The sequence below is a fragment of the Heloderma suspectum genome, chromosome 5 (assembly GCF_057233095.1).
Source record: "Heloderma suspectum isolate Gila_16-S chromosome 5, 16-S_ref, whole genome shotgun sequence".
Lineage (NCBI taxonomy): Eukaryota > Metazoa > Chordata > Lepidosauria > Squamata > Helodermatidae > Heloderma > Heloderma suspectum.
In genome coordinates, this window is record NC_139462.1 from 87,334,282 (window position 1) to 87,361,033 (window position 26,752).

General features: G+C 44.9%; 1 protein-coding gene across 1 annotated transcript in view; it reads right to left on the bottom strand.

The window, feature by feature from the left end:
* The window catches only part of SORBS2 (sorbin and SH3 domain containing 2), a 399,410-nt gene that overhangs the window by 260,133 nt on the left and 112,525 nt on the right, over positions 1-26,752 (bottom strand). Inside the window, exon 3 of the mRNA XM_084856622.1 lies at positions 20,668-20,757. The gene's annotated coding sequence lies outside the window, so the exon portion shown is untranslated. The remainder of the gene's footprint in view (positions 1-20,667; positions 20,758-26,752) is intronic.

The window sequence follows — 26,752 nt, forward strand, 5'->3', positions numbered from 1 at the left end:
GGTGACTGCAGAGACAAATTGTAGTTTAAGGATCCCATATCAAGATGCAAGGTTCCATTCTAAGGTGGCCAGATGCAAAAGAGAAGAGGGCTCCTGAGTCTTTAACAGCTGTGTTTAAGACACAATTGCTGCAGGTGGAGCTTGTCATGGATGTTGCATCTGCTGGAATTCCCTCTTTTATTAAAAATGCAAGAAACCTGTCCTCTTTTGCATCTGGCCACCTTATATCCATTCACATGTTCTTTGTTAGCAAATCTCATGCTTTGTTTTTAACCGTGTGCATTTTCATCTGCATCTTCCCTCTCACTCTGTATTTCAGGATTAGGTTGTCTTTAATTTTAGGAAGTAGCAAGTACTTTGTTGTGTCACATATAGACCTTACACAGTGCAAACCTATGCTTGTCTACGCAAGAGTAAGTCCCATTGAGTTCAATGGGGCTTACTCTTAGGTATACAGGATTGAAGCCTAAATGGAAATCTAAGTTGTGCACTCAGCAATTGTCAAGATTTTATTTTGGACTATCAGTAATAAAAATGTGAAGAGAGATTTAGCATTAGCTTAATTGCATGCTTCTAGTCTACGTCTGGGGACCTTCAAGCTAAATATCTGCACTGATATATTTGGTAGAGATCCTAAAGCATACCCTTCGGCATTCCACAAAGACTTGGATGTGTCACCTGGGGTATTTTTCTCCAACGAATGGCAGATCATCATCCCAAATGACAAACAAATGTGTAGTTTCATAATTATGAATGCTTAGTTTTCATAATTATGGCCAAGCTGGTTGAAAATTATGGGAGCTGCAGTCCAACACATCTGGAGGGCACCAGATTGGGGAAGGTTTCTCTACAGCATGCGGGGGGGGGGGTCGTTGTTCTGGTGGGAAAAGTCCAATGATCCCTTAGGCATAACGAAGTAGTTGAACAATTCCTTGGCTCCAGGCCTGTGTGTAGCTCCAGCATAACATTCTTATAATGTCAATACAACATATCCCATGATGTTGTTGTGGCTCCCTAGTCAATATACCCCACTAAAATCACATACTTCCTAGCACTGCAAGGGTTAGAGTGTGGCTGCAGACTGACAGAGCATTTGCCACACCCCTCTTTTCTCACTAAGAATAAGAATGCAGACTGTACTGGACCTGCTACATTCATTCCACAACACTGGAAAGAATCCTCTTGTAGACAGTAAATGCTTAAGGGCACCAGTAACACAGCGAGAGACAAGCTTGGGCAATGTCCTCCATTCCATTTTGTCATATTCCATGGGTTCTCTCTGTCCTGCATTTTACTCTGCATACTTTCCAGTTTAATTTGGAGCATATCTAAAATAAATTTCAGAATGAGAACTTGGAGAGTTTGTCACAGTTTTTAGTTTGCATTTCCTGTTCCCGTACAGATTACTGATGTGCACTAGTGAATTATGTGCACTGATTAGAAAGGGATGCTGAGGCAATCTCTCTCCTCCCCCGCCCTGCCCCCCCCAATTGTGTGCAGTGTTTTAATAAGCACACCTAACATCCTTGTGCACACTGGCTACCTGTAAAGGAAAAAAAGATGCAAATGGAAAATTGTATCAAACTGTGTCTCAGCAATGGTCTCAACAAAGCCCAGAAAACACAAATAATTGCTAACTCATTGATGCTGCTCCACAAATCAGATGAGGAAACCGGAGGGTGTCTCCACCAATGATTTACTCCAAGCTGGCTGCGTGGTGAGGTTGTTAGGGATACATGATCCAGCAGCCACCCCAGAGCTAGGGATGTACGAATCCCACTCACCCGTCCGTTCCGGGGCATCGGCGGTGGGGGGGAGGCGCTCTGTCCCTCCCCCCGGAATCCTCCCTGGCCAGCTCTGCTCCGCAGCGACTCCGCGGAGCCGCTGGCTGGAGCCGGATTCCGGCTGTGGCTGGGCTCCTGCGGCCACTACACTGGCCACCATTTGCGTCCCTGCTCTTTGCTGTGATAGGCTACGTAAGTACTTATGTAGCCTATCACAGCAAAAGGAAGCCACGCAAATGGTGGCTGCTATGCTGGCTGCCATTTGCGGCCGCAGCAACCCGGCAGCAGCCGGGAGACCAGCCGGAGCGGCTGCATCTGCCACCGCATCCACTGCCAGGTAAGCTCCTTTCCAGGGGGATTCTGTGGGGGGGTGGGGGGGGCATTCCGCCACAGATTCTGGGGGGCTGGATTCTAAAGAATCTGGCCTCGCTGGAGTCCATGGTGGAATTCTCTGACATCCCTACCCAGAGCTTATCAGGGAAACATGGATTTCCTGAGACTGCTTAAAGTCTGATTCTTTTCCTTAAGTCGGGTTCTCCCTGCTATAGTTGTGTGCCCCAACCCCCGCATTTAGCTTGGGTATGCTAGCCCTGCCCAGGGGTGTTCCTTTCACCATGACCCCAGTCAAGGGGTGTCTCCTCCCACTGAGCTGAATGAAACTTGCCCTCTGAATGCCAACAGGACTTACAGAGATCACCCTCCACTGACATGGAACAGCACGATCTCAAGGCTCTGATTCTCCTTTGTTGGTTTATTGCCTTAGGAAGAAACTACTTTGACCCTTCGTTATCCATTTCTGTCAGGCTTCAGGCCTGGGCATGGGACAGAAACAGCCTTGGTGGATGATATGAGGAGGGCTTTGGATAGGGGCGAATGCTCCTTCCTCTTTCTCCTCGGCCTCTCAGCGGCTTTTGATACCATTGACCATGATATCCTCCTGGACCGCATGGAGGGGTTGGGCATTGGAGACACCGTATTACAGGGGTTCCGGTCCTTCCTCTCTGGCAGGTACCAGAGGGTAGCACTGGAAGAGGAGGTTTCAGACCTGTAGCCGCTCACTTGTGGAGTGCCACAGGGTTCCATCCTCTCCCCAATGCTATTTAACATCTATGTGAGGCCGCTGGGGGCGATCATCAGGAGATTTGGGGTGCGGTGTCATCAATATGTGGATGACATGCAGCTCTACCTCTCGTTTAAATCTCCACCAAGGTTGGCCGTTGAATCCCTGTCAAAATGTCTGGAGACGGTGAGTGGCTGGATGGGGAGGAATAAGCTGAACCCTGACAAGACCGAGGTACTTTTGGTGGGAGACAAGAGGAGGTTGGGGGATGTTGACCTGGTGTTGAATGGGGTACGGCTACCCTTGAAAGACCAGGTCCGCAGCCTGGGGGTCATTTTAGATTCCTAGCTGTCCATGGAGGCTCAGGTGTCAGCTGTGAGCCGGACAGCACTGTACCAACTTCATCTGATACGGCGGCTGTGCCCCTACCTTTCCAACCATCTGCTCCCATCGGTAGTACATGCCCTGGTCTCCTCTTGTCTAGACTACAGTAATGCGCTCTACGTGGGGTTACCCTTGAAGACGGTTTGGAAACTGCAGCTGGTGCAGAATGAGGCAGTTCACCTGATTAAAGGCAGCTGCCAGCTTGATCACATCACTCCAGCGCTGAAGGAGTTGCACTGGTTACCAGTTGTTTTCTGGGCCAAACTCAAGGTGTTGGTTTTGACCTTTAAAATCCTATATGGTTCCAGCCCAGCCTATCTCAAGGACCGCCTCCAGCAGCACCAGACAGGCCGCTTAACAAGATCAGCCTCAGATGGCCTTCTCTCTGTCCCATCAGCCAGGACAGCTAGGCTGGTGAGGACGAGGGTGAGGACGAGGGTGAGGACGAGGGTGAGGGCCTTCTCTGTGGTGGCCCCCACTCTGCGGAACTCCCTCCCTAGGGAACTTTGCATTGCCCCCTCTTTAATGAGCTTCTGCCACGCATTAAAAATGTGATTATTCAGGCAGGCTTTTGGGGTGGGTTGGGGTATTTTTAGAAATATGATGTTTTAATGTAAAATGTTATTGTTTTAAAACTGTTTGTATTGATGTACATCACCCAGAGTTGGCTGGGTGACCAGCCAGATGGATGATTAAGAAAAAAAAGAAAGAAAGAAAGAAAGAAAGAAAGAAAGAAAGAAAGATCCTATGGGTTTAAATGGGTTATTGTTCTTTCCCACAACAAACCCATTAGTGTCTCTTCAGAAGTAACTCCCACTGTAGTCAATGAGGCTTGCCTTCTGAATGCCCAAAGAATTTACAGAGATCCCCTTCAACTGACGTGGCACAGTTTGAAACCCAATTCCGTAAGTGCGGTAAAGTGTGATCTCAAGGCTCCGATTCTTCTTTGTTTATTGCATTAGGAAGAAACTACTTCCACCCTTTGTTATAGAGATCCTGCGGGTAAAAAGGCGGGCTGGTTTCCATCTCTATGTTCTCCCCCCCTTTCCCAGAACAAGCATATGTGTGTCTACTCAGAAGTAACTCCCACTGTGCTCAATGAGGCTTGTTCCTGAAATGCAGGTGCATCTGGACTTTCAGGGGAAAGAAGAAAGCCTCTTATTGATTGAGCAGCCCCTGCCAGTCAGATGACATTCACTCCAACCCCCACCCCACCAGGAAGTATGTTCTATGAAGTTATTTTTACTGCTGCAGAGAACCTGCTTGTGGAGCCCTGCTCACAGCAAAGCTGATATCTAAAATAAAAATAAAAATCCAGTACTCCTTCATTAGCTTCTCCTTCCATTGTCATGGAAACATGGCCCCGGACATCCAGGGAGATATTTGGATGGGAAGAATTTTGCAAGCATTCCTAGTTAGAGGATGTTTTCAAATTTTATACTAAGCAGAACTTTTTAGCATCCCTTGCACTTTTTGCATCGTGTATAAATGCTGTCTATGCTGAAAGAAAAGTTGAATGTACATCCCAGCCATAGAAGCTAATGTAAAAGCAAAAACATGTGAAAATGACTAAAGCTTAAGCTTGTATAACAGAAACGTGCATTCTACAAAGTGAATAGGTAAATGCAACGTTGTACTAGAAAGCTTTAGTATCCTACAAAATGCAAATGGAAAACAAAGTTTCTACTTTTTATTGAACATGTTCAACTGCTTTTGATCCTAAAAAGTTCTTTCCCTTCCTACTTCCCTTCCTCTTCCTTTGGTGTCTTAATTGCCTCCTTATTCCCCCCCCCCATTCCTATTAGATTGCAAGGCCTGTTTTATGTTGAAAACTTTATTAATGATACATACAAATAGGGACACTTGAAGAATTTTGTTCTCCCTGCCCCTTCAAATTCGGATACAAACTGACGTGATCCACACCTCGTGGATTAATGTTCAAATAGGAACATGGTTATCCTAATATTCTCCAAATATTACAATGCAGTTCTCAGCTCAAAAAAGTAATCAAAATGTGTATAAAGATGCATATTTTAGGATTAAATCTGTTAAAATGTGTACTTTGAGAAAAAATACATTCAAAAATACTTACTTAAATCTAGATTTTCATGCAGATGTTTTTAACATTGTCAGATTAATACAGACATGGGACGGGACAGAAGAGACATGAATGAACACATGCAAAGCAGGCACCAGACCAGAACATACATGGATCCATCCATTTCTACATACAAATGGAACCTGCAACAAAATGTTGCAGCATGCAGTGCTCCTGCTCAGGTTTCTAGCCACTCCATTCTGTTCTCCCGCTCATCTTCACCACAGTTTTCCATTTTGTTTTCCCAGCTATCCATCAGCATTCAACGCCTGTTAAACTGGCTCAGTCCTTTAGGGCAGGGGTTCCCCAACCCCCAGGCCGTGGACCGGTACCGGTCCGTGGCTTGTTAGGAACCAGGCCGCAGCAGGGGTGTGGGAACCCCCCTTACCTTGGGTCTGCGGGGAGGGGGAGGCAATCCGCCCCCCCCTGGAATCCTTGCTGGCCCTGGCCAGCTCCGCTCCATGGCGAGTCCGCAGAGCTGCCAGCGGCTCTGGCCGCTGGTGGACGCCATTTGCGTCCCTGTTCTTCAAGTAATAGGCTACATAAATCTTTATGTAGTTGATTACTTGAAGAACAGGGACGCAAATGGTGTCCGCGTTCCAGTGGTCAGAAGTCTGCCAGCGGCCGGAGGCTGCTGGCAGCTCCGTGGACTCGGAGTGGAGCTGGCCAGGCCAGCGAAGATTCCGGGGGGGGAGGGCAGCTCGCCTCCCCCCACTGCGGACCAAAGGTAAGGGGGGTTCCCACACCCCTGCCGCAGCCCAGTCCCATCCCCCCCCCCGGTCCGTGGAAAAATTGTTTTCCACGAGACCAGTCCCTGGTCCCAAAAAGGTTGGGGATTGCTGCTTTAGGGGGTTCTCCCCTTCCCCATTCTGCAAAGCCTGGAGCTTCCTCCAAGCCTGCTGATATCTACCTCTTGAGCACAGATAGTGCTGCTTGGGTAACATAAGGGTAGACACCCAGAGAGCAAGTTTGCTATTATTATATATGACTATATGATTTTATAAGAAAACACCCCTAGATCAATCATGCTGTTGAATGAACCAGAGAAATATTTCCAATACACATTCTAACTATTAACTTTTTGCACAGATTGTCATCATAAAATTGCTTTTAGGTATTTTCAAATGTTGTTTACTCAATGTCTACAACATATTTCTGCCATACTGCTACACATACAGGTAGTCTGAGGGATAGTTCACATGAGCCATATGGAATTTCTTTTTCACTAGGGTTGACCTTTATTTGTAAAGAAGGTTAGAACTTGTGCACAGTGTCAACTGCTCTTCTGAGTGGGTTACCCCACATACCCGTATCCCATGTACTCCCACAATCTGTTGTGCAAGAGTCTGGACGTATGGCAAACCCACTCAGATGGGACAGCAAAGTCCCGAACACAGACTGAAAACAAAGTGCACCAAACAAAGGTGAAATGAACCAACATCTCCATTTGTGTCTGACACCTGATACAATGGCAACAAGGAAAACAAGTTAAAAACTCTTCCTTTTTGTGCAATTAAAAAATAATTGCTTTTGGTGCCACTGTAAGTTTTCCTTCTGGAGCAAATATCAGCTTCAGGAGAATGCCACACCTCCCAGTCTTGATCTCACCCACCTCCATGAGGCAAATACTTAAATACAAAAAATACAAATTAAATGCTTACACACATTTAACATCAGCAGTCGTTTGACTCGCAGTATGAAAACTGAAAATAAATTTAAAGAATCAATGTGTGCAGTGTTCTCTTACTGTGGCATGTGACATGAGCTTAGTAGCAAACCTTCAAAAGGTACCCTTTCTGAATGGGAACATGCCACTATTTTTACTGTATTTAATTCACTCCCTTGTTTTGTCAGAGCACAGCAGGTTAGTCCTTATAGACAAGAGGCGGGACAAAAACAGAGCAGAGCATTACAGACAAGACAACAGCCATCCTCACACAAAAGAGAACATTCCAAACATTGACTCCTAGTGGCCCACTGAAGACAAAGAAGTCATAGAGCGGTAACCTCCCAAGCAGCTGATCCTTCCAAAATACTCTACGGTAGGGAAGGACAAACCTCTCCAGTCCCATGCAACCAAACGGAATACATTAAATAAATAAACCAGCTAGAGATGGCAAAAGACCTTCAGAGATAGAAAATAAAATATTAATTTAAGCAGTGCTTGTGAAGAAGTGGTCTGCTCTAAGCACTTCTACCCCATGGTGAAGAGTTTTCAAATCAAATGCTCTAAGGCTCACCAGGAATACAGAAAAGGGACATTAAATTACCAAAGCCTCTGATCATGTAAACTGATGCCTGTTTTAAACTGCTGTACATCCTCAGAACTAAAGACATTTTTTCCCTAATACTACCTATCTCTAATATGCCACTGTGTAAGGGGGCTTTCTTTGGATGGCTATCATTAGCCATCAGGGGCGTTCCTAGTTTCTTAAAATATCTGGGGCAGAGGCCCATAACACAAATTTGCATGATATGTATCTGAGTCTAAGCGCACTTCTAATACATATATATATATATATATATATATGTATGTGTGTGTGTGTGTGTGTATGTGTGTGTGTATATATATGTGTGTGTGTGTTGTGTGCATGTGGTGTGCTCATGTGTGTTTATGTGTGTGTATAGATTACATACTTACATATATAAGAAGTGTGCACTGACTGCCCCCGCCCCTTCAACTCAGACCCCTATTCAGTGTTTTGGAAAACATCCTGTTTGGGCAAATTTGTAGTCAGTCCACTTTAGGGATGTCAGAAAATTTTGCCACGAATCTCGGGGAGGCCGAATGCCAGCGCATTCGGCCCTCTGAAATCGGTGGCGAAACGGTCTCCCCCCCCCCCGCCCCCCCCAGGACGGGACTTACCTTGGGCGGATCTCTCTGCTGGCGGCGGCTCCAGCGGCGGTTCGGCGGCGGTGGCCGGTCTTCTGATCGGCTGCCGCCGCCGCCATTTCCAGTAAAAAAACAAAACAAAAACAAAAAAGTGATAGGCTACGTAAATGTTTACGTAGCCTATCACAGCTGAGTAAAAAAAACCAAAAAAACCCCGCACGTACGCAAATGGCGGCCATTTGCGTTCCTTATTTTGGCACGTCTAGTCTACGTAAACATTTACGTAGACTACGGCGAAAATAAGGGGAACGCAAATAGCGTAGCGTCTACGCTATTTGCATTCCCCTTATTTTCACCATAGCCTACGTAAATGTTTACATAGACCAGACGTGCCAAAATAAGGAACGCAAATGGCGGCGCCCATGGGTGCCACCATTTGCATACGCATGGGTTTTTTTTTTACTCAGCCGTGACAGGCTACGTAAACATTTACGTAGCCTATCACGGCTGACTGCAGGGACGCAAACGGCGGCGGCTACAGCCGCCGCCATTTGCAGACCCGGCCGGCCAGGATTCACGGCGGGAGGGACGGGGCGCCCCCCCGGCCAGAATTTCGGGGGGGAGGGACGGGGCGCCCCCCCCACCTCAAATCACATTTTGTCAAAAGGTAAGTGACTTTCGTACATCCCTAGTCCACTTCAGCTCAACACCTAATCTGAGTCAATGTTTGAAAAATTAGCCTTTACACTTCCTGTTGACTACCATGGGAGATTAAAAAAAAATCTAACCTTTTCTCTTGTTCAGAACTGGATAACCTCAGGTATAGTAGCCCCCTAGAAGGGGATTACACCTGCCCAATGTCAGAAAAATAGTTGCAGGGTTTATATTTTGATTTTCTTCTAAAGGGAACTGCCAATAACACTCTTTCCCTTGGAAGAATTGGATAAAAAATTCAGGATTCATTGTCCTGTCAGAGAAGATCATATTTGCCAGATTTCAGAATGTTAGTCACAGGTGTTTTTGTGTAAGGGTAGCCTTGATATTTTGAAGTCTCCAAAAGAAGACATACTTATCTCCCTATGTTCCTTGTGGACCATTGTTCTGAAAATTACAGATGCCCTAGAGATAACGCTAAGTAAGAAACCAGCAACATTTCAGAAGGATAGGTGCAGCAGTTCATGTGGAAGGGGAGTTCTCCAATTTGGGGGGGGGCATGATTTGCTTTCTCTTCCCTTCGCCCCCCCCAATAGTTTTTGGGTACATTTGTATGAAATGCACGGGTCATTAGAGGTGTCCCCCAGGCAAGAAACCTGCAAAGTTTCTGAAGGATATACATGCATGCAAATTTAGAATTACTAGAATTTATTTACATTTCACCAGTGTAAGCAGCAGGGGAACATGGGTGGGAAGGTGCTACTGCACTCATGTCCTGCTTGTGGGTTTCCCGTGGGCATGTGGTTGGCCACTGTGTGAACATAATACTGGACTAGATAGACCTTGGTCTGATGCAGCATGGCTCTTCTTATGTTCTTAAATAGAGTTCCTATTGAGCATATATGAGCATATGCAGCATATGCAGCATGTTTTTCTTTCACCACTGAGCACTTACAGTCTCCCCCTACCAATTCTATTCCCCTCCATGCAACCATCCCTCCACATCCTGCCATCTTCCACCAACTCTTCATAAAAACAGATGTCTTGTTTTGTGCAACCCTCCTATACTTCCTCCTTGTTATACATATGTTCTCAATGTATCTTCCTCCCCATAACTTCATTTGTGCCAAGACTTCACCAGGATTTAACCAATGAGTCTGTTTTCAAAACTAGCGCTAAGTTATGGAGAGACTCTGTGCATGTACTAAGTGCCTTTCCCTCACCACTGAAGACAGAGTTCGTCAAAACAACAACAACAAAAAAACCTAAACCCACAAATGACAAAACATGCATAGGACTGAGCTGAAAGGGCAGTCAATTCATTAGATGGAATTGGGTAGGCATTGTATTAAGCCTGTCGTACCACGCTCACAACTCAGGATTTATGTCTGAGTAAACATGCAAAACATCAGGTGCAAACCTCCCTGCAAAAATAACTTGTGCTGGAATCCTATGCACACTTTCCTGAGGGTGAGCCTCATTAAACATAATGGGGCTTCTGAGTAGGCATACATAGGATTGTATAAATGAACAGTATTTATCTCCCCTCCACTTGAAGAACAAACCAGAAACTCCTATTTTCATTAAAGCTTTCTGTTCATAGGAACATAGGAAGCTGCCTTATACTGAGTCAGACCCTGGGTCCATCTAGCCCAGAACTGTTGACACTGACCGGCAGCAGTGGCTCTCCAGAGTTTCAGGCAGGATTCTTTCCTAGCCCTACCGGGAGATGCTGGGGATCGAACCTGGGACCTTCTGCATGCAAAGCATGTGCTCTACCGCTGAGCTACAGCCCTTCCTATTGCTGATAATGGCAACTGACAAACAAAACAGCCCCAGATTTGTTTCTCTGCAACCATATGAATCCAGTTTTCTCAAAGACTTAAGGGAGGAGGAGAAAAACAAACCCTCTTGTTTGTTTGTATAAAGTCAAATACAGTTCAGAACTTCTCTTGCCCACCAAAGAGAATTCTCTTTAAGAATTCTCCAAGATATGCTCTGGGTGGAATAAAGGAGAGAAAGGAAGAACAGGATTGGGGAGGGAAGAAGAAGAATGGTGATTGGAAATGCGGGGGGTGGGGGAGAATTCCCTAAGCCAAGTGGCTCCAAGTGGTAATACTTCAGAGGAACTTAGGAGGCTGTGGAGGGTTTGTAAGGATTGCACATACTTAAATGAACTTTATGGTCTGAGGTGGCTGAGGGCTTTTTCTAGCTTTTTAAAACCATACACCCTATTTAAAAGCCCCAGCAGTTCCTCAGTCATGACGCCACGTAGTCCTAACCCTCCTTTTGGAATAATTTGAGACCTACAGCTATTTAGGAGAAATTAAAATGGAGGGGGAAGAAGACATTTGTGGAGGCTGATTGGATCCTTTGCTGTACTGAAGCTACTAAACTTCTGCAGAAGCCAAAGGTTCCACTCTGGGACAGTAAAATCAGGTGGTGTGTGAAACACCAGTATTTCACATGGAGTTCTTTCTGCTCTTCCTTCTCCTTCAAAATTTCATTGCAAGGAAGCTCCCAACAGTGGGCATATAAGAGCAAAAACATAGGGGGGGAGAGAGAGAAAAACAGTGATCTGACTGTGGAAGGAAAGCTGGCAGGCTCCCCTCTAGCTGAAAAGTGTGCATTCGCCATTCACACTAGAGTCACTATTGGTCTGCCAAGCAAGGGAATCCTAAGGCCTCCTAGTAACAGCAAGGCAACTGAGCTCAGAGGGAAGAAGCAGGCTTGTATTAAGGAAGGCTGCGCACCACTTCAGATCCAGATCAGAATTCCAAACCAAAGCATGATTCGGACCAAATTAGCCTGGATCTGAAGTGGGTCCGGATTGGTCCAAATTGCTTCAGTTTGCTTCGGACGATTCTGAAGCCAGACAGCCTGTCTGGGAAATTAATAATTTCCTTAAGATTAGGGAGGGGGAGAGGAGGAGTTGGGAGGGGGGAACTGAGGCTTGGCAAGTGACATCTAGCTGCCAAGAGGGCTGAACTTTTAACCCAGTAGTCTCCAGTCACAGTGGAGTGACTGAGAGTAAGGTGCAATCACTCCTCTGTAAGGAAAGGATTCAATGTTTGGGCTTTTTAATTTAGAAGGAAGGCAAATTGGGTTGTTTTTTAAAATAAAATTATATGGAGTAGTGAAAGTGGAGCAGTGCAACAAATATGCTGAGTTCAGTGTGACTTTTCCCCAACTAATGTGTATTGCAGCCAAACAGATGTTTAACGTTTTCTTCTCTTAATGAGGACCCTCAGATCATCCAGTGAAGCTGAATAGTGGCAGATTGAGGACAGACAAAGCGCAAGTACTATTAGCACTTCAAAAAAAAAAACCCTCTTGCACCAGAGATTAGGGATAGTGACATAACAGTCACCTTAAACACCTTCTGATTAGGATCTCTAATCCCCTGTGTGGCTTGACAGTTTTTACTTTTTGTTTTTGTCTCTGAGAAAAGGAAAATTTATGCATGGCTAGCACAAAAGCCACTAGACCTAACTGTCTGAAATTTGGCAGATTCATTCAGCTCCACAGGGGCTGCCAGGTCCCCAAATTCCATGCACGTATGTGGAAACAAAACAAAAAAAATTATAGCTCTTTGCTTTGACACATTTTCTTGAAAAAAGCACATTGTACCTGTGACTAGCACAAAAAGCTACTACACCTAACTGCCTGAAATTTGGCATGTTTAATCAGCTCTATGGGGGCTACTATATCTCCAAATTTCATGTATGTATCATATAAACCAGTGGTCCCCAACCTTTTTGGGACCAGGTACCGGTCTCGTGGAAAACAATTTTTCCACGGACGGGGGGGGATGGGACCGGGCCACAGTAGGGGTGTGGGAACCCCTTTACCTTGGGTCCATGGGGGGGAGGCAATCCGTCCCCCTCCCCTGAATCCTCACCAGCCCTGGCCAGCTCTGCTCCGAGTCCGCGGAAGTCCACCAGTGGTCGGAGCCAGCCGGCAGCTCCGCGGACTCGCCCAGGGCCGGCGAGGATTCTGGAGGGGGTGCAGGGCGGACTGCCTCCCCCCACCTGCGGACCCAAGGTAAGGGGCTTCCCACACCCCTGTTGCAGCCCGGTTCCTAACAGGCCACGGACCGGTCCCAGTCCGTGGCCCGGGGGTTGGGGACCCCTGATATAAACTAAAAAAGTTATGGCCATTTCTGTTTTCCAGTGCAAGACAATGGGAAAATGTAAAAAAAAACCCTCACAATTAGGACAACTCAAAAGATCTGAGGCACAGCTTAGAAGACCCATGCCCAGGTGGGCCTTCTCTAACAACGCCCTGTTACCCACTGTTGCTCTAGTTTTTGTTTTCATATTAACTTTACATACATGTGCTCACATGCATGAGCCACATTGTTCTCTAATTCAATTCCAGTATTAATTTACTTATTTTTCATTTTTATCTTATAAAACTTTATATACCACTTTTTTATATAAATAAGCTAAAGGCAGCTAACAAATTACAACAAATGAGGCAAAAACATCAATTACCAAAAATGAAATATCAGAAGTAAAAACAACCAGAGCAAGAACAAGCCAACAGTGGAAACTGGGAGGAAATAATTAGCAATGTCTACCAATGCAAAGCTAGAGTGTATTAATAAATATCTCATAACCACCTCAGCTAGTTCCAAATGCCTTCTGGAAGAGACAGCTTTTCACCTGGAGCTGGAATGCATACAGTATTAGGGCTCCTTTGTGAGGCCATTCCACAAAGTTAGTCCCACCACTGCCAAGGTCCTATTCCTGTCCTGTTAGCAGTGGAGGCCGGTGGCTCCAATATCAGTGTGGTGGTGAATCCACTCCAGGTTTCAGTCAGAACCAGTCAGAACTCTAATGGAGCTATCCAAGGTGCTCCTTTAGAGTTCTGACTGGTTCTGACTGAAATTTACGCATGAAGCAGATTCACTGCCCCACTGACATCGGAGCCACCAGCCTCTGCTGCCTGTTTGACTCCCACCAAACTTCTGCAGCCAGAGAAGGAAATTGAGCATATATAGGGGAAGGTGATCCTTCAGGTATTTCCCATTCCTTTCCCTCCCTGGTGCATTATCTGCTTGATAATGCAGAACAGCCCCACTCTGCCTGTGCTGGGATATCAGCTCAGGGGATAGACAGCCATATTAAACTGGCTCTTAGATATACATAGCCAGTTTCCCCTGAAAGTGGTAAACCTGTGTGCCACTTCAGGTTCAGGAATGTGTGTGTGTGTGGGGGGGTGTCATATGACTGGCTGGTCTCTCTCTCTCTCTCTCTCTCTCTCTCTCTCTCTCACACACACACACACACATTCCTTCCCTCCCTCCCTCCCTCTCTCCATATTGAAAACTGGCATGTCAGAGAAAAGAGTTCTAGCCTAGCCTACTCTGGTTTTGCATGTGGAGAATTTTGTTTTCAATTTTAATGTGAGGCCCCCACCTGCAGTCTGAAGAGTTACAGCCTAGACACAGATTTATAATCTCAGTGAGAACTAGGCATTAGACAAATATCTGCAATCACTGTCATTTAAAATGAGCATATTGACAAACAAATATAGATTGGAAGATTCATACCCTTGTCAATAAAGAAGCATGGCTCATGTGGGTTTTGCCTTTGTGTGACTTATAGATATACAAAATCTGTACAGGATTGGCATTCCATTAAATGCCAGTTTATGTCCACCCACTCCAAGGGATGGGCCAGCAGGTAAAAGGTGGAATAATGCAGATCGCCATTTACCAAGAGGCAATTTACCAAGCTGTGCATATAACCACTTGGTAATCTGGTCACCTGCATTGGGGCTACAGTTAAGGCTAACTCATAGAGAAACTGTTTACTACTAAATACGCTTCATGGATTGTGCTTTGTGCAAGCAGCACACTTAGATTTCCAGGTACAATAACCAAGTCTAGGAGCACCCCAGTCCTGAGTGCCCACAGGAATTATTCCACAGAAAGAGGGGGGGGGTGTCCCACAGGGGACACCACCTTGAGCTAAAAGGCGAGTTATAAATGCAGTATAATCACTGGCCATCATTTCTCAGTCATGCCTGGATTTCACTTCAGTTGGTTTGTCAAGATCTGGCTCCATCAAGCACAGACTGGCTGTCAGACCCAACAGAGTCTGGGTAGATGTGATGGGCCAGCAACATGTAGGTCTGACCAATTCACATATTAAGCAAGGGCATGTTCTATTTGTTTTTTTTTAACATGAAGCAGAGCACACAGGAGAGAACAAAACCATCTCCTCCCACCTCTCTCACTACACTCAGTGGCTTCAGGCAATTTACTTCCAACCCAGCTCTGATACTGGAATTGAGCTGGGCAGGGCGGGAAATTGCTAAAAGGAACAATGCGCAGCAAGGTAAGGCAGTGGAGGGGAGAGGGTGTGGCTCCCCTCAATGGTGTGCTCCTTTCTGTGTGTATCATGGGCTCACACTCACTCCCTGCTTTATATGTCAGCACTGTAGGAATGTGAATAAAATACATGTGGCTGCCCTGTAACATATAATATGGCCTGAATCAGGCAAAATAGCAAGAAGGGAAGTGGCACTATATCATCAGTAGGTCACTCCTAACCTCTGCAGATCACTGAACAGATCGATTATCACTCTCTGAAAGCTTTCTACCAAATAATGGCCCCATGAACTCCTTTGTAGCCTAACAGACATAACATTCAAACCTCCTCAATATTCAAATTATAAAGCACTTGCTAGAAGAACAGACTCTACGTGGCAGCTAAAATACCAAATTTGTGCAGAGATTAGAGGTAAGAGCTTAGATGTGGGAAACCCAGGTTAAGATCTCCATTCAGCTGTGAAGTTTATTGTGTGGCATTGGGCAAGTCACTAACGCAAGGCAAGGTGCTTTGAGAGTGAAATTGAAAAGGCAGAATAGACATTTTATAAATTAAGGGTGCAATCCTATGCACTTTTACACAGCAAAAAAGTGCTACAACTCCCAGGATGCCCCAGCCAGCCATGCTGGCTGGGGCATGCTGGGAGCTGTAGGACTTTTTTCTGTCTAAAAGCGTATAGGATTGTGCCCTTAATTAATGAAACCTATCTTTACAAGTTTCTTGGGAGGCTAAGGCTGCAATCCTATACATGCTTACCTGGGAATAAGCCAGTACTCCTCCAATAACAAAAAGGTCTTACAAATCCTACATTTGTATAAGACCATATGGGAAGGGCACATATTGTAGTGGCAGAGCACATATTTTGCATAAAGAAGGTCCAAAATGTAACCCCTGGACTCTCCAGCTAAAAAAAATGTTCTCAGGTTCCATGGGTGGGAAAAGACCATTGCCTAGGATTTCAGAGAGCAACTGATAATTGGAATAGACCAGGGATAGGCAAGCATTTTGCTGGGCTGTAGGCCCATTTGGCAATTTGAGAAACTGTCCTGGGTACCACCACAAAATGGCTGCCATTGGAGGTGTGGCAAGGGCCAAGTAACCTGCCAAAAAGACTTAAGTACAAGACGGAGGTGGGGTCTGAGCCCAAATGTACTAAACAACTCCTTTCAACCCACAGTTTTCAGGACCAACAAAAACCTGTTTCATAGCAATCCCAGCCACCTGTAAGAAAAAGTGTTATTTTAAAAAGATGTGGGAGGGATAGGCACATGCCAAGAAAGGTGCCTGAGGGTGCATTGGCGCCCATGAGCACCACGTTGCCTACCTGTGCAGTAGACAATACGAGGCTAGATAGACTAATGGTGTGACTCAGTATAAAGGTAGCTTTATATGTTCGAGGCAGGTTGCTGTTATTTACTTTCTAAAAGTCTAATTCTGCTATAAGATCTAGCAGAATACTAGCAGATGAACAGTCCAGTTCTCAGTGTCCTGCTGGTGGAACCTTCTGTCTCCTCAAAGAGAACTACACCAGTGGTGTGCGTTAAGGATGAGTGTAGCAAGTATTCCATGCATACATTTTATACGTAGACTGTTCAACTGGAGAGAACGCTGAATGGTAAAATAACGTAAAGAGCAAAGGAATGGCACTTGTCAGTGAAAAACAAGAAAGATGGAGCATATGGAGTGAGAAATTAATTGTTTTCAAATTAATACCATGAATACACTGAAAAAAGTTAAGTGGCTTTTGTTGTACTGATCACTTGGAAGATGTGTGGGATATAGCCTCTTCCATCATTCTTTGGCCATAATTGCTAAAGTTATTTATTTCAAGTGGCCCCCCTGATGCCAGTCAGAATACCAATGAGCAAGTCACTTTATAGCTGCTAAGCCTGATGCGTCTACACACTAGAACTCTTCTCACCAACCTACCCACCCCATCCCAAGCTAGGTTTTTGCAGACAAGGATTTTGACCCATGGAGAGCATCCAGTCATGTAATTCTTCCTTGCATTTTGAAGCAGACCACAAATTTTGGGTGACCTTGCTAGTTACCCAGTATTTCTGGTGGTTCCTGCACACTTCCCACCCCACCCCACTTTCTCTGGCAAGCACAGAGGATTTAGCGAAGGGCTCAGTCTCTCACTTGGTGTTGGGATTTGCTCACAACAACCCAGTTCAGAATCACAGGAGTGGGCTGAGGTGGAGCCTATGCACATGCATCAGGGTATCCTCCAGACTGATGCTTTCCTCTGCAGCACACCCAGCCACCAAGAAAAAAAAGGGGGGGGAACAACTGGTAAACTGGAGAGAGGGCTGAAAAGAGGAGTGGGTACTAGGGAGAGCAGTGGTAAGCCAGCTTGGGGCAGAGGCAGGGAAGCCAGCAGGGTGGGGAGAGGGGGATGGGCATGGGTGGCGGAGCAACCTGGGAGTCACCTGAGGGATTGGGGACTGTTGTATGCTTGTATGTATGAATGGATGGGACTGTGTGTGTGTAAGAAAGGAAGACAGAGAAACAAAGGGGTTGGGAGGGGATTTTGGAAGGATCCTCAAAAAGAATGAGTGCGGTTTTCACGCGTCCTTGCAATGAGAACGGAGGGTTGTGTATGCATTGGAGGCTTACATGTGTGTGCATGTGAGAGAGATAAAGGATGGGATATGTGCATGAGAGAGTGAGTGGATGGCGACCCAGAGTGAGAGAAAAAAAGAGACAAGGGAGAATGAGTTGGCTGGCAGAGGAAGTGGGGGGCGGGGGAGAAAGAATGAGTTTGTGCCTTTTGTGAAATAGGTTTCTGTTGGCACTCAAAACTGTGGATTCAAAGGCGTTGTCTAGTGTGGTGTTCAGTCCCCACCTCCACCTTGTACTCAGTCTTTTGGGCAAGATACTTGTCCTTCTGATTAGCCACACCTCCCATGGCATCCATTTTGTGGTGGTGCTCAGAAGAACGTCTCAAATTGCCGTATGAGCCCATGGGCCCCAAAAGGTTGGGCCTTTTGGGGCCCCTGCTCTAGAGTCTGTCCCCACCTCAACTTGTGGATGGTGGAGGGGGCAAGGCTGGTTCTTCCCCTCATGTGAGCACTAATTGCTTGAGCGGAATCTCAAGAAGCGCTTAGGAAGCGCTTGGATCCCCTTTGTGCATGTTTTGAAGGCACCGTCCGAGTCAAAAGCAGGAAGAGGCATTTTCATCTTTGCTTCCAAGTGTCTGCAAATCGAGGGGGAAGTGGGAGAATGATCCTGCTCCTTTCCAAATTTTCTGCTTGAGAACTAGGGTATCTTACTTCCCATCAGCTGACGTCTCTGCCATGCATGGGGTGGGATCGCACTGTGCTGGAAATGGGCAAATAATTGCTAGGAAGTAATTCTTAGTAAGTGACAGTGACCTGGTGATCACATTTCTCTCTGGGGATGATATGGTCCTCCAGGATTATACAATGAGATTTTTCTGAATATCTAAATCAGCTCTTAAAACATCCCTGTATCACTTCTGGTTGAGGTCAATGTGCAATTAAAAAGTAGAAGCCTATATTTAAATTGCTCTAATCCAGGAGTGGGGAACCTGTGGCCCCTCCAGATGTTGTTGAACTATATCTCCTATCCTTCCTGACAATTAGCAATGCTGACTGGGGCTGATGGGAGTTGCAGTCCAGCAACATCTGGTGGACCACCGATTCCCCAACCCTGTTTAAATCAGTGTAGCTCCATTGAAATACTACTCTTGGCAACACTTGGGAAGACCCTTAACAGAGTGTGCTCCACACATGACAACATTCCATCGAAAAGGGCACTCCTGGGTAGAAATTAAATATAATGCTCACTTTCCAGCGTGTGTACATGATGCAATACCCATGTGTACAAGCAGCCTACATTATGATCTACACATAAGTTTTACATTAATCCATATGTGAAAATGCCTATCTTGCAAGAATTTTGTAATGTGTGAAGCAGCCCTTTGTGTTAACAGCAGACCTTACACAGAGCAGCATTTATAAATACATGTTAAATTATCAGAATCTATGAGATACTATAAGGAATGACACATCATAGAACACATGAGGGAAAGGTCCAAGCCCCAGACACCTAAAACTAAACACAACAGAAAACACAGAGATGCTTTCGAAAGGATTTGGTAGACAAGAGATTCTAAAAGTGAATATGCAATTCTGTGCACAAGTACACCATGTACCCATCTCCTTTAATAGATGGACAAATATATATACTGCAAAGATATCTGAAAATGTCTTGGACTTTGACACCCAGCACATAATGCCACCTTTGTTACTAATTTACCAGCCAACTTAGGCACAGCAGTTTGTAATGTTTAATCAAGCAGTGATTCTATTATTTAAGTGTAAAAATTATCCATTGGTTCTTTGAAAACATACCAGATTTTAGAATAAAACAGCCGATGAATTCATTGCATTGCTTTCAGCATCATTCTAAGCAGCCAAAAACAATGGCTTTGGGAGGGGGGAATACTGGTAATCTGTAGTACATTTCTACCCTTCACTATAATTTAAACATTATCTGGTCTCCACGCTGTGAACGGGTTATAGTTTTATTGGCCAGGGTTATGAATTATTATTTCAAGGAAGAATTTATACAGGAACCAGAAGCCGACAGGATTAGCACGTAGACATATGGCCGGAATCATTCCGCTTCAGTATGTCTATAGGCATTCTGGGTGTGGACATTTTAATCTCCTTTGTCCCCATTGCTCGTAACCAGCACCTTGCAACTGAGGTTGCGTTTCAAAGGAGTTCTACTCTCTTCTCCGTCTAGCTGCATTTGTGGTCCATGAGGAGCACTGGCTTCTTTTCTTTCAAGTCATCTCCGAAGTCAGGCACACAATGGGTGTGTTGTGGATGACTGTGGTATGCGGGAGTTCTTTGAAAAAGAGGTGTGAGCTGCTTCTCATACCTACTCGCCTCTTAACAGTGCGAGCATCAGAAAACTAATCAAACACGGCAATGGGGCGTGCAGTCCATGAAACTAGCGCAAACGCTGCTTTCCCTTATGACCTACATACTCTAACAATACAATACCACGCAACACAGGAGCAGTCGCGAGGGAGGGTGGCGGTGTTCTTTGAATCTAGTTATAAGGACGTTGATGCTGAGCAAAATGTCAACACTGAAAGACGGAGAGATTCAAGGGCTTCGATTTTATACTTGGAAAACTCTCTCCAAGTCCTGTAATACTGATTTTCCATAGTTCAGATGGAGGTTTACAAAGGAGCCACTCCGAACACATAACGCTTATTATGAATGAGAATATGTGACAGAGAGGAAGGAGGAAATAGACTCCAAACGGAAAAGCTAGCTTGAAAACCCCGAAACCTGACATTCCAATTATTTGCATATTGAAGGGAATGCTTTCCCACCCCAAAATTATTACTATTCTTGAATTGCCCATGCAACTAAATGGAAAAGCGGCATGGAGGGCTTTAAAAACTTCATGCGAGGGATACGTACAACCACCTAGGTCTTTGGGGATATGAAGTGGAAACAAAAGCTTACCTCTCTTTGAGAGCAGTTCAGAAAATGCGTGAACAGCAGCAGCCTCTTTCTCCGACTAAATCCACAGCCAGATGCTCCCAAGCCAGCAATCTGTTAATAGGAAGTGCACGCAAACCTGAGAGGGTGGTGGCGTGTGTGTGTGTGTGTGTGTTTTGCACAGCCTACAACACACAGCCCGTCTTGAGCTGCAGCACACCTGCTTGCTTGCTTGCTCTCAGCTACTGGTGTGCCTTACTCTTCTACAGCAGCAGCAGCAGCAGCGTACAAGATCAATGTTAGGAGAGGGCAACACCCTTCTTTTGGGTCACCAGCTTTTACTCTGAAAGCAGCAGGCGAGCTAGGGAGATAACGTGCAGAAGAGCCTCGCTCTCCCCCCCCCCCCCCCGGGCCCGGGACGCGCACATGCACACACAAAGCCGCCCCAGTGGCCGAGATAGGAGCTATGTCGCGCTTATCACTCTGCGTTCCACCTTTTCTCAGCTCCGGCGTGAGCAGGAGCGAGAGCCGGCTTGTCAAAATGGCAGCTTGGAGGCATTCCCTGCTCTATTAATTAATCCCGAATATGCTTGTTTCTTCGGTTTCCTCGCAATAAATCTCCCCCTCCTGTGTGTGTGTGTGCGGTCTGCTTACTTCAAGGTAAAGCCCAGCATAATATGCTACACTCTCCCCCCCCCCCCGCGCGCGCGCGCGCGCGCAAAATGGCTGGTCCTTCCAGTACTGCTGCAGACAGCTCATTGGGTTCCTCCAGCTTTCCGTAGTCATGGCAACAGCCAACAGACTTATCCACCGAGCATGGTCGATCATGTGCAGCTCCCTCCCGCCCCGCGCTCCCGTCAACAAGAGAAGGTTAATTGCTGTTTGCCTTCTGGTTGTGAAGCCCGGGGGGGGGGGGGGAAGCGGAGGGTGTTACACAGAAACGTGTGTGGGGGGGACAGAAATGTTTGGGCATTTGCGGAAAAGCTGTATACAGAGTTGGGCAACGTCACACGCCTCACACCTTTGTAAGAAGCCAGTGTGAGCACACTAGGTGTAACTAGTTCCCCCGCCGTCACCTTTCTCTCTCCCCCTCTCCCTCTCTTTCGTTTTGTTGTCATGCAAATTGTTAAGTGGAGCAAATTGATGTGAGCTTGTAAAATGTTTATAAGGCAATTCCGCGGACTATTTATATTGGAGTAGTAACCTCTCTATGTCTATGCAAGGGTGGGGAACCTGGGGCCCTCCAGATGTTGTTGGACTGCAACTTCCCTCATCCCTCATCGTTGGCTATGCCAGCTGGGGCTGATGGAAGTTGGAACCCAGCAATATCTGACAGGCCACAGTTCCGCACTCCTGGTCTGTGTGGATGCCTGTAGTTCTTGAAACACCCCTTTAAATACGATCAACGAGTATACTTTTGAATTCTTTCAGAATGACTTTGTTACAACTAATCTTTTAATGTTCCTCAGTAGATGCCATGAGGGAGGGGGAATCAATATTATTCATGGTTATTCCTAAAAGGGGTAAAACAAGAAATTTTAACACTTGCTGTGCACAATGACAGGTAATTAATGTTATTAGTACTATTCTTTTGGACTGCCACCATTATTTTCCCACAGGGCCTTTAATGGGTCATGACAGACAAATTGAACAGGTTAAGCTTCTCCTAGAATAGGGATGCAGACATGAGAATGGCTCTGTCTTTAGAATTTCTGCACATCACACAACTGTTAAAGGCACAAGTTCAGTCAGGAAAACAAATTGTGGCAGCTCTAAATAACAGTGACTCTCACCCAAAATAATATGCAAGGCAAATTTTGAAAGTTCTGCACAGCTGAGACATTTGTAGGAATTTTGAGGGATACTGAAATTTCCTTGGTTATTGCACATCTCTGCTTAGGGATTATATTCTGCCATGTAGAGACTTGTTTTTCAGTCCCTGCTGCTAGTCCCATAGTACGTTACATGGTACATCTCAAACTTGTGTTCCTGTTGAGCTGTGAACACTTTGCGTTTGAATGGTACACCAGTGCTATTACATTAGATCACCACATCATGCTTGCATGCATGCAAATGTTATCCTTTTCATTTTTTTAAAATGCTAGACTTAAACTTTTAAAATGATCTATATAGTGCCAAGCATTTGTAGATCATGCTTGCTACCAACTGCATAATCCTACATATGCTTACTTCAAAGTAAGCCCCACTGTCTTCTAGGAGGTTTATTTTCAAGCAAGTGTGCATAGAATTGCAACCAAAGTAGTCCAAATGATGGCTCAAACAGCTAGATCCTTATACCCCTGCACAGTGTGGTATGGGGACTGCTCAGGAAGAGAAAAATAACCCCAAACAAGACTTGAATCCTGAGATAACTCAAGGCATTTCACAGAAGGAAGGTTTCCCATCTCATCCTTCTTACCAGCAGCCCCTCCATGTCTGGTCCTACATTGTTCAGGAGCCCTCCCCCTGAAAAGGGGGGTTGACATTTTTCTTCCATGAACTTCCTTAAGGTGCCAATCCTGTGCATAGTTACCTGGGAGTAAGATCCAGTGGACATAACAGGACTTACTTCTGAGCAAATATGCATAGGATTGCTATGCATGTTACCTTATCTTATGATCCAGGCCTTGGTGTTTTGTTTGCTGGACCTTATTCCAATAGCTTGATTTTCTAAACTAGGATCATACTTAATATTATTATTTGCAAACAATATAGGGGAAAAAAACAGCCATTTTTAAGAACCTCAACAGCTCCAGATAAAGAGCACTGTCAGCTATTATGAATCAAATTCTCTCCTGAACCATAGCCCATGGGCACTGACCAGTATGGTCTCTTTTTTTCTGCAGCAATTTGCTGATTTTGCAGCTGACTCAAAAGCTGCTGGCAGATGTGCATATAGCAATTTCCACAATTTATTACTGACATGTAATTACTTTGCATCACTTACAAATATGCTACATTTCACTACAATTAGTTTAGGAACTTCTCAATTGTAAAGTATACAGCAAATATAGACAAGGTGCTACAAATGGTACAGCAGACATTCCACATAGCTTGTCTTCAAACAAATACCTTTATTAAATACCTTTAATACATGATAATATCATGTATTAGTGCATATTATTACAATAACCTGAGGGAGCTCGTTTCCCCATATCAACCTGCCAGTTCACTGAGAGCTATGGATCAGGGCCTCCTGGCTGTCCTGTTGTTTGCACAAGTACATCTGCCATTGGGGAAAACACAGTGTGGGCAAAGCATCCCCTGGCTGAGATCATGCTGTCTGGGGCTGATGGGAGTTGGTCCAAAACCATGAAGGGCACCATGTTGGAGAAGGCTGCCATAAGCCAATGGACATAGGTTGGAACGGAAGTCTCGCAGCAGCACCTGAGTCCGATTCTCCAGCAACAGCCAGAATCACCATAACACCATGCCTCCTAAGCCCAGTCCAGACAAATGGTCCAGAACGATATCATGGTTGATAGTACTGAAAGCCACTGAGAGGTCTAACAGAACCAATAGGGTTATATTCCCTTCATCCATTCTCCAGTGTCATCCTCCAAGGTGACCAAGACTGTTTATAATCATCCAACACCATCTGGAGTTGAGCAGCCACCTCATGCTCCAACACCTTGCTGAAGAATGGAATATTAGAAACTGGGCAGTAGTTGTCCCAAACAAATGGATCTACATAAATGAGATGAGCTTATTATTTCACTTGTACCCTGTTTTTGCTCCAAGGGATTTATTTATTTATTGCATTTATACCCCACCTTTTTTCCTCTTGCAAGGAACCCAAGGCGGCTTACATTATCCTCCTCCTCTCCATTTTATCCTCACAACAACAACCCTGTGAGGTGGGTTGGGCTGAGAGTGTGTGACTGGCCCAAAGTCACCCAGTGAGCTTCCATGGCCGAGTGGGGACTAGAACCCGGATCTCCCAAGTCCCAGTCCAACACTCTTGCCACTACACCACACTGGCTCTCTTAAACATAGTTTCCAAGTGGAGTTTCATTCAAGCATCTTATGGGGCCAGACTTGCTTAGCTCAAGTAGTAAAACTGCATAACACTGTTCTTTTGTGCAGTTCTTGTGCAGGAGAACTTCCCAAAGGATGCCCATAAGTCAACTGAACTCTCAGTGTACCATTTTATTAAGCATGTTCCTCTCTTTCTCTCCCCCGCTCTAATATTTATATCCTGTTTTTACTCAATTGCTCCAGGTCAGCTAAGAACAATTTAATCAATATGAAGATACCAAAGTAATTAAATCAATTAACTACAACAAAAGAGAGACCAGCACCCTAGTGAATCCACTCAAGTTTTCCTAAAGGCCTGGATAATTGAACATTAGTAGGCTTTTGCTGGGAAGAAGTGTTGTAAGTGTAGAGCAATGACATAAAAAGACCAGTCAACAAAGGGCAAGGAGGACATTCCAGGTGTGAAATAGGAATAATAATTTAAAATGAACTCTAGCCTTGTGCCCCTCAGATATTTTGAACTACAGCTGCCATCTGCCCCAGCCAGCATAACCAATGGTGAAGAGTTGTAGTTGAAAACATCTGAAGAGCACCAGGTTGGGGATAGGCTGCTCTAGTTTGTTAAATAAGCCTAGCAAACAACTCAGGGGTTGTTGTTGGCTTGTTTAGCAATTGACTAGAGTTTATTTTATCTTATTTTATTTTAGATATTTTATATCTTTATTTTAGAGTTTATCGGTGATAGCATCACCGATGCAATGAATATGGACTTGAGCACACTCCGGGAGAGAGCGCAGGACAGGAAGGCCTGGCGTGCTATGGTCCATGGGGTCACGAAGAGTCGGACATGACTGAACGACTGAACAACAACAACAACAGAGTTTATTTTAAACCATGATTCCTTGTTCACACATAAAAAGCTAGGAATATGCTAAAGTGAAACTAAATTCTGTTTTATATCTCCTCCCAGTCAGGTGGGCAAAGTGTCCCCCAGGCTTCATGTGGTTTCCTTCTGCTTGTGCAGGTTGTGCTAAACCATGGCTTAGTGTTACATGCAAACACTCTCAGAATCTGGGTTACTTAATAAAGTAACAGAGGATTTTCTGGGTTATTTCTATCAACATTTTTCACCCATTTGAGACCTAATAAGATGACACTTTCAATTACCTACCACCTTAGGCAATTAAGGATTGGCTTATCCACAGCTTTCTCCAGGTGAGCACAAGTTTTATTCAGACCTCCTAGGCAGCATTTTTGTGTGTGTGGAAAATATTAACCAACTCTTCAAACCAAAGTTCAAAAGCGTGATAGAAATGGTATGAGCTCAGAAGTATCACAGCATTAATCATTAGCTCACCCAAAATGAATGCGGGACACACACACACACACACAAGGGGATAGGGGAAGTAATATTCCAAAGGTATATACAGCTAATTCATTAAATGTCTTTTTCTTAAAGCAAAAGAAGTAGCTGATGATTACAAGAACCTTCATGTCTAGCCTAGACATCAAAAGATCTTTCACAGCTGATACATTTTAAAATGCTGAACCTTTGTTGGTGGCATTAGAACATATGGCCAATTTTGAGAATAGACAGTAATTTACTTCAGTCATTCTTGTTAAAGTATAAATACCATCGGACATCATGCTTGAGTAATGTTAAAATGCCTGGTTGACAATATGGCTGTACTAGCCAACTTGATAAGGAGCAGATCAGCTTATCTGTAACATTCTTTTCATGAAGAGGTCATTGTTCTTTTGGTTCCCTGAAGTGCAACTATTCCTAATCATTCCAAAAATGTCTTCATCAAAATATATTAATAGCAGCATTGACCTCACTCATTGGGGTGGGGGGACTTGTAGTTCTGTGGCACTTTGTGTTCCTTGAAGTAGCATTTCAGAATACAGGTATACTGTTTGTCTCTGTTGGATCTCTTAGCTGCATAATGGAACAGTATTGCCAGATAGGCTTTCTCTATATTGAAGGATCAACTTGACTCAGGTGCCTTTGATTTCTGCATTCTATCATATATTGTATGTAATATACAATGTAGGGGAGTATGCATCTGGAGTGCAAATCTGGAGTGCAAAGATAGACAGATCTAGTTTCTGAACAAAGACCATGTCTTTG